Consider the following 13,936-nt stretch of genomic DNA (forward strand, 5'->3'; position numbering starts at 1 on the left):
AGTGAATAGCTATCACCATCAGGAATATAACCTTTCACTTACTTCGAAATTATCACGATCGATTTCTACTGTATTAAACTATTCTTATTTTATAGCAAGACAACGTATTCCTTACACTATCAGATCAGAAATTTTTCAATCTATGTTGGCATGTACACCTTTTGACCTTTTGGACTTCGGTTTATGCCGAGAATCGGCTAAACCATAGCTCTGATACCATTAAATGTAACACCCCAACCCGTATCCGACCCTGATACGAGTCCGAAGTGTCACATTGACTTTTCAAACCTTGACTCTTAAGAAAATCCCGGGAAATTTAAACTTTATTTAAAACAAAATACAGACTTTATCATAGTGCTCGTACTTAATGACTTATTACTGCCAACACTTTATACATAACCAAAAACACTTTATCAAATATTTCTGATCTGATCTTTTGGTAAGGAAAACTGACCTGTCTTGCTCCGCATCACTCCTTACTCTTCTCGAAACCTACGTGTGAAACAATCACACGCTAAGTCGAAGACTTAGTGAGGCATAACCACTTATAATGCACTTTAAAACATATATTGATACATGCATGTTCTGTTCTATCATGTTATAGCAATTCCAGGCATTTTTCATATCGTAGAATCATATCAGATTAATCGCAGTAAATTCATACATACACATAATTCATCATTCACATGTTATCATATAATCACATACTTTTTCAATCAAACATTACACAACATCATATAATTTCTATAGCATTTATCATAACTAACTTATATTTGTTCATATCTCTGGATTAGCCATGTATATATGTGAGAACTATCGATGTGAGTCTATAGAGGTTGTGCACTATGCTGTCACCAGCTCGTATAAATGCACCGAAGTGCCCCCGTAGAATTGCACCGAAGTGCCGTAGAATTGCACCGTAGTGCCCGTAGAATGATGTCCATAAGGACCACGTAGAATTCCTTAAGAATCATATACATATACTATGGATCAAGTATGTGTCTTTCAAGACTTCACACAGGTTCCAAAGGATATACATATATCCTAAAGAACCGAATAACCCTCGACTCTTGGCATGCCAATATACCCCTAGCTCTCATGACATAACATGGGCGTTATCATTTATTTCATTTCAAATATACACATAAACTTGTAATTCACTTTCACATATCCGTATCACTAGCTTCTTTTCATATGATCACATAGTCACGTAGTTCACTTACCCGTAGATCATTTCCATATAATTCACATGTCACATATGTCATGTTTTTCATAATTTCTATCATTTCTCACCCAATCACCTTTATTCATATAACATACTTATCATATCTTGTTCACATAAGATCATATACTTCATATATATATCGAAACCCTAGAACACTTCACGTAGCTTATAGTCATAAGTTTTGTCTCGTATCATATACTTGTTTCACATATATATTTCCTATCAATTCTTATACCATCACATAATTCCTTTAACATACATAACATATCATGTAACATTATAATAGAAATATTATAAGTCATATCACTTAAAGCACATATACTTATAGTCACATTGCTTATATCTGAATCGTATGCCTTCTCTTAAACATATATTCACATGTTCAGGTAATTCACCATTTCATCACATAATTGGGTATCATATAATCATTTCATTTCATTTCATATCTATCTATATATATATATCCTCAAGATTATCCTAATATAAATCTATAGCACTCTTATATTCGTATTCATTTAGGGCAGCTTATAAACATATCTCACTTCTATTATTTCTATATATAATCTCTGTACTTAATTCAATTTCTTATAGCTCTTATCTTCATCATAACTTCACAAATTTCTATCATTCAACCCATGTGTTATAGTTTTATTTAAACCTATGAATCTTTCCCATCTAGCTTATCTTATACGTTCATCTTATCATTATGTTCAAATCCCCTAGTTGGTGTACTATTTTCACTTCATCCTATAGATCAATATTATCAGTTATTTCACTGATCATATAAAAATATAATTATATTTTACTATGATCACATAGTTTATTCTACTTTGCTTTCATGTTCACTATATCATGTCATATGGCTCATATCTTTCTCATGCAGTCACATAGTTCAGTTTCACATAGTATATATATATACCTTATAGCACATACTTCTCATAACATTACATTCAAAAGCATGTCAACACATATCATGCATACATACAATTCATGTCATTCATATACGTATAATCTATATTCATGCATTTAACATAGGAAATAGACTTGTCGCAAGTCTTGTTTCCATTTAGCACCATCAACTAACTAATATGCACTCACCTGGCCTCACTAGCCAATTCCAATCTCTTATCTTTCCCTTGATCGATCTTACTTGTCAACGTTCCGGAATTTCTTTTGCGTAGAATCTACATAAATGTACATTTCGAGACCATCATTAGATACACCTTGTAATTGGATACTATCAATTTAAACGAACTTATTAATCCATATCCCAATTTTCCTTTAGGGGGAATCGGTTCCCCCCCATAGGGGTATCGGTTCCCTATGACATACTGGAAATTTGTTCGTTTGAAGGGGTATCGGTTCCCCTTGAATGGGTACCGATTCCCCTTGCCCAGAAAATATTTTCAACCCGAAAATTACTTCATTTCCTCTCAAACACTCATATATCATCCCTTTTCATCCTTAACTCTAGTACATACTTAAACCAATCTATATTCATTTATTTCATCTTAAACCTCAAAATTCTATCTTCCATATAAGATTCAAAAATCATACCAAATTTCCAATGTGCTCTAATTCCAATTCTAACACTTCCTACCTCTTAATTTAATCCTGACAAGTCAAATTCACTTCACAATCTATTAACTCCTTCCATATCAAAATTCACTTAAAAAACTCATTTTTCTTAATTTCTCATAACTTGTTAATCTTTGAGGTTTAAGCCCCCTAAAGCTTTCCTTAATTCTTAATATCCCAAGAATCAAAACAAGCTTTAAAACGAAAGAATTAACCAACTAAAGACTTACTTACCTTATACCAAGCTTCACGGGAGAGGAGGAAGAAGAAGACTGAAGATGCTGGGACTCTTCTTCATACGTGCTTATTACCCTTTAAAAAAAATTATAAAAATCTTTCTGGTCAAATGACCATAATACCCTTAATTTCCTTTAATAATACCAAATAACCTTCATATATTCAAATAATCATTGAATTCTTTCATTCTTCTACTTTAGTCACCAATTCTGAAACTCTACAATTTGGTCACTAACCGGTATTGCGGATGTTACAAATCTCCCTCCTTTTAAAAAAAATCCTCGAATTTTTCACTAAACAACTTAGTAAGAACATATCTTCTAATGTTCTTATGTTACTTCTTTTACTTAATCCTTCTTTCTTAGTTCTTCAAACTACCTTTTTCCTTTATACATCCTTATCATGTTACTTATCCTATAACCAATAGCATCAGTTCTTATCACTCAAAATCCTTAATCAATCAAATTTTTTATCAATCTTTAATTACCTTATAAACCATACCAAACTTGTATTTCGTCATCATTTGACCAAAACTCAACTTTAATTTTCTTCAATGTGATTAAACATATACTTTAAGGAGTCAAACAATATTTTCACATCACCTTGCACATGGTCTTATTTCCATATCAAAAAAATTGTCTGTACTTCCATATTTATCGTATATGATCCTTTAAATCAATCCCTTTCATTTCTTTATTCCTTATTCCTTATACATTAATCATATATTTCCTTTCATGTTCACATACTTTGTCTATTACTTTACTCTTTAGTACCAATTCATTGCATCCTCATTACTTTAATAACCCATTTCTTATACATAACTTCATTCTTATCATTCTATACTTGTATTTTCTTCCTGAAGATTCCATGCAAACACTTATCTCAGTTCTACATCATAGCTATCTGCTCAGAATATACAACCATATTCAAATTCACTCATAATCAATTAACTCAAATCTTTTCCTTCAATCCTATTATTCTATCCTTTTACTCTGACAGCTAGTCAATAATATATGTTCAAACTAGGGTACAAAACCCTAATCAACAAACACATACATCCTGTCAAATCGAAATTATCTTAAAAATTCACTTACTCAACTTATCAATTTCACCTCTATCATACATCCTGAAATTTTTGCTCAAACTCAACATTCTGACTTCCTGTGTCTTATAATCTGATCATCGATATACATATTCTCAAACTTCTTATCAATCCTCAGCTTTATTTAAAGATACCAATTCTTACTTCCTTTTCCTTTACTATACCTCATTATGATCCAAATATGCAACTGTATCCAGATCCATTGCAGATCTGGTTATCATATCCAGACAATATCTTATAATCTTATAATTCCAGTACATTTTATAGCATACTCTAGTTAGCCAATGCTAACTTTTCCATCTTAACGCAAACCCTTATCATAAACATACTCTGTTTATGCGCAATATTATCACTTCGTTCCAAACTCATAAGCTCTGACATATACCTCTTATACGCTTGTCACTGATGCACTTATCCTTGAGTTCTATACGTAATCATCACGTCTTAGATCTTTTAACATTCTTATGGTGACACCCGTTCACCATATTCTATCTTATTCACATAATAGCAAAAACTACTCTAATCATTTTTCCGATTCCAACCGATGAAATTTCTATCATCATTCAGATATGATTTCAGCTTTCTGAAATCAACTTTGATCTTACTAGGCATTCCTCAGGTGTCGCTCTTCCTGCCTGGCCAGGGCAAGTGAATAGCTATCACCATCAGGAATATAACCTTCACTTACTTCGAAATTATCACGATCGGATTTCTACTGTATTAAACTATTCTTATTTATTAGCAAGACAAACGTATTCCTTACACTATCAGATCAGAAATTTTCAATCTATGTTGGCATGTACACCTTTTATGACCTTTTGGACTTCGGTTTATGCCGAGAATCGGCTAAACCATAGCTCTGATACCATTAAATGTAACACCCCCAACCCGTATCCGACCCTGATACGAGTCCGAAGTGTCACATTGACTTTTCAAACCTTGACTCTAAGAAAAATCCCGGAAATTTAAAACTTTATTTAAAACAAAATACAGACTTTATCATAGTGCTCGTACTTAATGACTTATTACATGCCAACACTTATACATAACCAAAAACATACTTTATCAAATATTTCTGATCTGATCTTTGGTAAGGAAAACTGACTGTCTTGCTCCGCATCACTCCTTACTCTTCTCGAAACCTACGTGTGAAACAATCACACGCTAAGTCGAAGACTTAGTGAGGCATAACCACTTATAATGCACTTTAAAACATATATTGATACATGCATGTTCTGTTCTATCATGTTATAGCAATTCAGGCATTTTTCATATCGTATAGAATCATATCAGATTAATCGCAGTAAATTCATACATACACATAATTCATCATTCACATGTTCATATAATCACATACTTTTTCAATCAAACACTATACACAACAAACATCATAATTCTATAGCATTTATCATACCACTAACTATATTTGTTCATATCTCTGGATTAGCCCATGTATATATGTGAGAACTATCGATATGTGAGTCTATAGAGGTTGTGCACTATGCTGTCACCACAGCTCGTATAATGCACCGAAGTGCCCCGTAGAATTGCACCGAAGTGCCCGTAGAATTGCACCGTAGTGCCCGTAGAATGATGTCCATAAGGACCACGTAGAATTCCTTAAGAATCATATACATATACTATGGATCAAGTATGTGTCTTTCAAGACTTCACACGGTTCAAAGGATATACATATGTCCTAAAGAACCGAATAAACCTCGACTCTTGGCATGCCAATTATACCCCTAGCTCTCATGACACATAACATGGGCGTTATCATTTTTTCATTTCAAATATACACATAAACTTGTAATTCACTTTCACATATCACGTATCACATAGCTTCTTTTCATATGATCACATAGTCACGTAGTTCACTTACCGTAGATCATTTCCATATAATTCATGTCACATATGTCTGTTTTCATATAATCATTTCTCACCCAATCACCTTTATTATATAACATACTTATCATATCTTGTTCACATAGATCATATACTTCATAAATATATCGAAACACCTAGAACACTTTCACGTAGCTATAGTCATAAGTTTTGTCTCGTATCATATACTTGTTTCACATATATTTTCCTATCAATCTATACCATCACATAATTCCTTTAACATACATAACATATCATGTAACATTATAATAGAAATACTTATAAGTCATATCACTTAAAGCACATATACTTATAGTCACATTGCTTATTCTGAATCGTATGCCTTCTCTTAAACATATATATTCACATGTTCAGGTAATTCACCATTTCATCATATAATTGGGTATTTCATAACTCATTTCATTTCATATCTATATATATAATATATCCTCAAGATTATCCTAATATAAATCATATAGCACTCTTATATTTCGTATCATCTAGGGCAGACTTATAAACATATCTCACTTCTATTATTTCTATATATAATCTAATCTATTACTTAATTCTTATAGCTCTTATAATCTTCTCATATAACTTCACAAATTTCTATCATTCAAACCCATGTGTTATAGTTTTATTTAAACCTATGAATCTTTCCCATCTAGCTTATCTTATACGTTCATCTTATCATTTATGTTCAAATCCCCTAGTTGGTGTATATTTTCACTTCATCCTATAGATCAATATTATCCAGTTTATTTCACTGATCATAAAAAATAATTATATTTTACTATGATCACATAGTTTATATCTCATACTTTGCTTCTCATGTCACTATATCATGTCATATGGCTCATATCTTTCTCATGCAGTCACATAGTTCAGTTTCACATATGTATATATATATACCTTATATGCACATACTTCTCATAACATTACATTCAAAAGCATGTCAACACATATATTCATGCATACATACAATTCATGTCTTCATATACGTATAATCATATATTCATGCATTCTAACATAGGAAATAGACTTGTCGCAAGTCTTGTTTCCATTTAGCACCATCAACTAACTAATGCACTCACCTGGCTCACTAGCCAATTCCAATCTCTATCTTTCCCTTGATCGATCTTACTTGTCAAACGTTCCGGAATTTCTTTATGCGTAGAATCTACATAAATGTACATTTCGAGACCATCATTAGATACCTACACCTGTAATTGGATACTATCAATTTAAACGAACTTATTAAATCCATATCCCAATTTTCCTTAGGGGGAATCGGTTCCCCCCCCATGGGGGTATCGGTTCCCCTATGACATACTGGAAATCTTGTTCGTTTGAAGGGGTATCGGTTCCCCTTGAATGGGTACCGATTCCCTTTGCCAGAAATCATATTTTCAACTCGAAAATTACTTCATTTCCTCTCAAACACTTATATCATCCCTTTTCATCCTTAACTTAGTACACATACTAAACCAATCTATATTCATTTATTCATCTTAAACCTCAAAATTCTATCTTCCATATAAGATTCAAAAATCATACAAATTTCCAATGTGCTAATTCCAATTCTAACACTTCCTACCTCTTAATTAATGACAAGTCAAATTCAACTTCACAATCTATTAAATCCTTCCATATCAAAAATTCACTTAAAAACTCATTTTCTTAATTTCTCATAACTTGTTAATCTTTGAGGTTTAAGCCCCCTAAAGCTTTCCTTAATCTTTCTTAATATCCCAAGAATCAAAACAAGCTTTAAACGAAAGAATTAACCAACTAAAGACTTACTTACCTTATACCAAGCTTCACGGTGGAGAGGAGGAGAAGAAGACTGAAGAATGCTCTGGACTCTTCTTCATACGTGTTATTACCCTTAAAAAAAATTATAAAAATCTTTGGTCAAATGACCAAATACCCTTAATTTCCTTTAATAATTACCAAATAACCTTCAATATATTCAAATAATCATTGAATTCTTATTCTTCTACTTAGTCACCAAATTCTGAAACTCTACAATTTGGTCACTAACCCGGTATTGCGGATGTTACAATTAACCTGCAGAAACCAAACATTTGCTCAAACAAGACTTCCTACACATCTAAAACCTACAAACAGCAAATTATTGAATTCTAGGTACCTAACCAAACATTTTCAAGCCAAAAGGAGTATATATGTTAACAAAACTTGCATATGTGTATTTTATGTGTGCACTTTTAACATTTTCAGTTAGGCATGTATTAGTAACTTGAGTTTGAACATTGCTATGATATGTTCAGTTGTCATCACTTATTAGACATTCATTTGACTATCGCAACGTGAAAATGGCTATCGCAACGCGAAAATGGTTATCACAACGAGAATATCGCAACGCGAAATGAAATCGCATTGCGATTTTCTCGTTGCGATTTTCATTTCGCATTGCGATTCATTTCGCATTGTGATTTCATTTCGCATTGCGATTTTCGTTGCGATAGCCATTCGCGTTGCGATAGTCTGTTTTGCTTCACATAAAGCAGATTGAAAATCAACAAATCAACTATTACATTTCAACACAAATTATGTACACATCAATTAAACAAATCAACATTACAAATCATCTTTTACAAATCAATTAAACAATCAAAAAATAATAATAATTCTTATTCTTCATCATTATGAATCAATGAATCACAACTTTGTGACCCCGTACATCATTTCACGCAGCTCACTTAAGGATTAACCTGCAGAAACCAAACATTGCTCAAACAAGACTTCCTACACATCTAAAACTACAAACAGCAAATTATGAATCTAGGTACTTAACCAAACATTTTCAAACCAAAAGGAGTATATATGTTAACAAAACTTGCATTGACTTACCAATTAACAATGGACACTTTCATAACGCGGATGCAGGTAGGCAGCGTCGAATATATGCTCTAGCCATATTTCCGAAACCACAAGCCTACTGCAGCTCTATCTCTATCGGTGAGAGGTAAAAAACTCTGTGCTTCCGTCGTCAAACGCGCCAAGCAAAGGCATACGAGAGGACCACAATCCCCTCTGGCTCCCGGCGATTGTTGTGGCGCGGTCTCGTCTCTGACAACTGTGACATTGAACTTCTTTGGCTTCTTGTGTCCGGAATGACTCCAATACTTAATCCCATCCAGAATTTAGCCAATGAGAGCTCCATCCCTTGAAAATATCTCTCAAATCAGACAGTGATATGTAATTGATCATGCTGTCATACACTATTATCTTCAGGGATGGGAGCTGAAGTGGACGAAAGCCAGTGACGACGTTCCAAAACAGGGATAAACACCTGCGATCATAAGTAATAATTCATTATTTGACACTTATTTATTAACACCTTTAAAAAATTTAAAAAATTAACACTAACTTATCGACTCCCACCATGCAGGATAAAGTTTAGCTTGTCCATTGCCCAACAAAAATGATTCATCTCGTTGATTCTTCAAGTGAACTGCGTGAAAAGCCGTCGGCATTATTGTATATAGCGAATTTTTTTATTTTTCCTAAGCTTCCTTATTATTAGTAGACGTAACACCCATGCATCGATATGCTGTTTTACAAAAAAATACATATATTAGTGAATTACATTAATTTTTAAACAAATTAATCAAAATCATATATAAGACAAATATAGTCTTACCTCCGCATCCAAATAGCCACTGTCTTCAACCAAATAGCACACCCCACCAAGACCGATCAAGCAACAAAAACATTTCATCGTTGAGTTTGTTGATGTCAGTGTAACACTCTTGGCTCCGCTCATGTAGATAAAATCAACTGCGGTCTTAGCCCAAGGGTATTATCCACAATTGTTTCCGGTAGTTGTCTCTCTCCACTTCAGATACCGGAAGGGTACTAGCCGGTAACTCATACGAGAGCCAACTCATCCATCATGTCCGAACCGGTGGGGTTTCTCAATACTTCGATATATTACCCATGTGAATCGGGCTCTGGAATGGTGGGAGGGACCTCTTCAACGATGACAGTGGCCTCTTGAACGGGGGGGGGGGGAATCTTGAGGGAGAATAGGGGCCTCTTGAACGATTGGAGGGGACTCTTGAGGGATGACCGGTGAGTCGGGCTTCTTCTTGCGGAGTCTTCGCACCATTGGGGTGAACGGAGACGTAATAGCACGTCCACGCCGTCTGATGCGTGAACTCCGTCGTGCAAGGAAAACCCGACGTAAAGCATCCACCTTATCGGGCCGCTAAAAAAAATTAATACATAAATCAGTAAATAAACAGACATGATATTAAACAAAGACAAATATGTTTCAAACTAGCATTGTATTCACCAAATCATTATTCTATCATAGTTCACAAAATGCTCAGATAACATTCCAGAAGTAAGCACTTATAAACATTTAAAAGGACAACATATAAACATTCCAGAAGAAGAATAGTTTACTTTCGCAACACGAAACTTAAAATCGCAACGCGAAATGACTATCGCAACGCGGAAATGGCTATCGCAATGCGAAATGAAAATCGCAACGCGAAATGAAATCGCAACGACAAATCACAACGCGAAATACAAATCGCATTGCGATTTTCATTTCGCGTTGCGATTTTGTCGTTGCGATTTCATTCGCGTTGCGATTTTGTCGTTGCGATTTTCATTTCGCATTGCGATAGCCATTTCCGCGTTGCGATAGTCATTTCGTGTTGCGAAAGTAAACTATTCTTCTGCAAATTGAAACTTGAATGGATTGCATTACTTCAACCAAAAGACAAAACAAAAAAAAAAAACAAATACTACAAAAACATATTGGCAGCAACCGAATGAATTACGAGTATGAAAAATCTTAAACTTACCTCGTTGCGTAGAGTATGAACCTCTGCAACGATGCTACCATCTCACGTAGAGCGGCTACCTCACGCGTAATGTAGACACCTCAACACGCCATGCACCATCGTCTTTGCGTAAGTACCGACCTCCTCACGCAAGGCATTGACCTCATCACGTAACTCCCCTAACTCATCCCGTTGAGGTGGAGGTGGAGAACAGGGAGATTAACGTCGTGACATCTTTGCCGGTCACCTATCTTGCGGTGATGGTGGAGAAGAGGCTCGATGATGTGAAAGAATAGGTGATGGCTGTCGTTGTGGAGGTGTATAGCCGGTCGATCAGATGATGGCTCTAGGTGAGGTGATAGCTCTGGGCGAGGTGATGGCTCCCGAAGTGGAGGCTGCTCATCAATCGTTCCATCAAAAAAACGCTTACTAGCTTGCCACCAATCAGTGGCAAGCTCAGCTTCCGTGGGTTCAGCCTCTGTAGAGGAGTGTTGGCCTCCTAACAATATAAAGCTTAAACAAAGTTAAATGTGTACTAGTAATAACTTGTTTATAAACATATGGTAGTATTTATGTTAACTTACATTTATTGTCGTATACCGTAGTAAATCTTCCCATTGCAAGGTTCGTTTCCTCTTCCAGGAAATAGCCCTGGGAATATTATTTGAAGTTTTATTGCATATGTCTTCATGGCGGGAAAGGCCTCAAATATCCAAATCTACAAACATATAATAACAAACATTAGTAATTGTTAAATAATTACTTATAATTTTGGAAACATTATATAAAAATTTACCTTAATGGCCCAAATAAAGCCTGTCAAAGTGTATTTGGAACCATCGCCATGCAAACGTTTTCGATCATCCAAGGCAGACGATAACTTATTCCATGTAGCTTTCCATAAATACGAGCCCCACGGAAACAGGTTCCACGCATTTAGGTCTTCTACCAATTTGATTAGATCATTTGGAATAGTTGTCTGGCCTCTCTGCCTAAAAAGCCGGCATGCAAAAGAATTAGAAGGCATACTCGACAACGTCGATAGCCATGATGGGCGGGTAATGTGTCTAGTGTACCGACCTACATCATCGTGTCCAAAGCGTAGACCGGGTGATTAGCAAAACTCCTCCCGCCCAAAACACGTACGCCGGTGGAAAATCAAACCATATCTTCATCACGACGTTGTATAGTCTCTGGTAGATCTCTAGTCATGGTTTGAAGAAACAGGTGTGTCAACATCGCATCTCCACCGGATGTTGACTTTCAGCCATGGCCCCGAAGCATGTATCCTCAAACATTTTTCTTGTGCAGGTGAAGCTTCGACGCAATTGTTTTGGCCAGGCTGACTTTATTTCTCAAGGTCAATTCAGCCGAATAAAAGTTCTACAAAAACAATAAACATACTAAATTATATACCAAAAACTACACTGTGAAGATATACCAAAAACATTAATAAACATAAATAGTAGTTTATTCTTCAAACTTAAATATGCAACACTGTGAATTTCGTATTTGTCTTTGTTTTTTGGTTGAAGTAATGCAATTCATTCAAGTTTCAATTTGCGAAGACGAATAGTTTCTGAAAATGAAAATCGCGGAAAATGACTATCGCACGAGAGAATCGCAACGCGAAACTAAAATCGCGTTGCGATTTGCATTCGCGTTGCGATTCTTGGTTGATTTAATAAGCAATCTAAGTGAAATGGTTAATCTATTATTGAATTACCAGTAAACCTATCATCAATTTCAATATGAAAAACCTAATAATAATGCAAAAATTTCAAAAAGAAAATAATTAAAAAAACTAACCCCTCGTTGGTTGATTTGGTTGATTTTCCATTTCTGATTGTGAGGTGGCTCTGAGAGATTTAGATAGACGGATTTCGCCGGAGATGGGACGGATTTCGTCGGAGATGGGTGAGAGAGTGAGAGATGGAGATGGGACTGAGTTGTGATTTAGGTTTTAGTTATGAGTTGCGATTACGGGATATACTGTGGACAGTTCAGTGTTCCAATATATTTATATTCATGTTTGGAATTTAAAAATAAAATACTTGGCCAGGATACTAATGGCGCTTTGAAAATCGCATTGCGATTATGTATTATCGCGTTGCGAAAGTCAGTATCGCGTTGCGAAAGTAAGTATCTCGTTGCGATTTTTTATTATCGCATTGCGATAGTCAGTATCGCATTGCGATTTTCCCAATTCGCGTTGCGATTTACTTATTCGCATTGCGAATTTCCCAATTCGCGTTGCGATTTACTTATTCGCATTACGAATTGGGAAAATCGCAACGATACTGTAGACCATCGCAACGCGATTTTCAACTATCGCATTGCGAAAATGCAACGCGAATTTGCGATAATGGAGATCGCGTTGCGAATTAGCGATCGCATTGCGATTTTGTTGATCATTTTGGCAAATCCGGAAAAAATTGGTTAAAATCGTATATTATATGGGATTTTTGGTCACTGAGGTTATTTTCTCTTATTAAAAATAATATCAGCAAAAACTCATCTCAAATTACGAGTTCTAGATACACTAAAACAAATGTCAATTTGGGTACATTCACGTACCCTAAATTTTTACCTGCCTAGGGTATTGGAAAAAAAACCCTAGCAAACACCAAAGAGAAGAGAACGGGTGTTTGGACTTTGTAAATTGATAATTAATACCTTAAGAATTGGAATCTATGACGTAAGCATAGTGGGTTCCAGTCCACTTTTTTCACCCTACCGAATAGCATAACCTAAAATACTCTATAAATACAGTTCCAAGGATGCCAAATATAGGCTTGAAGGCGCCACCGCACAGCAGCGTTTTCCTCGTCGTCTTCATCCGCCGCCGAAAGCTACAAATATACTGTTCTCTTCTGTTCACAAACATTGGATCTCTTATCTATCGTACTCAATCCACCAAAAAGCATGGTCGGAACTAACTCTACCATCAAATTCATCTGCTGTTACGGCGGGAAAATCGTCCCTCGTTACACTGACGGAAAACTTCGTTATCATGGCGGTGAAACCGTGCACTCGCCGTTGACGGTCCATTTCCTTGCTGGTTAGTTCTCTTCCATCCTTTTATTCACC

This window comes from Hibiscus syriacus, unplaced genomic scaffold, assembly GCF_006381635.1.
Source record: "Hibiscus syriacus cultivar Baekdansim isolate YM2019G1 unplaced genomic scaffold, ASM638163v2 tig00112699_pilon, whole genome shotgun sequence".
In the NCBI taxonomy this organism is placed as follows: domain Eukaryota; kingdom Viridiplantae; phylum Streptophyta; class Magnoliopsida; order Malvales; family Malvaceae; genus Hibiscus; species Hibiscus syriacus.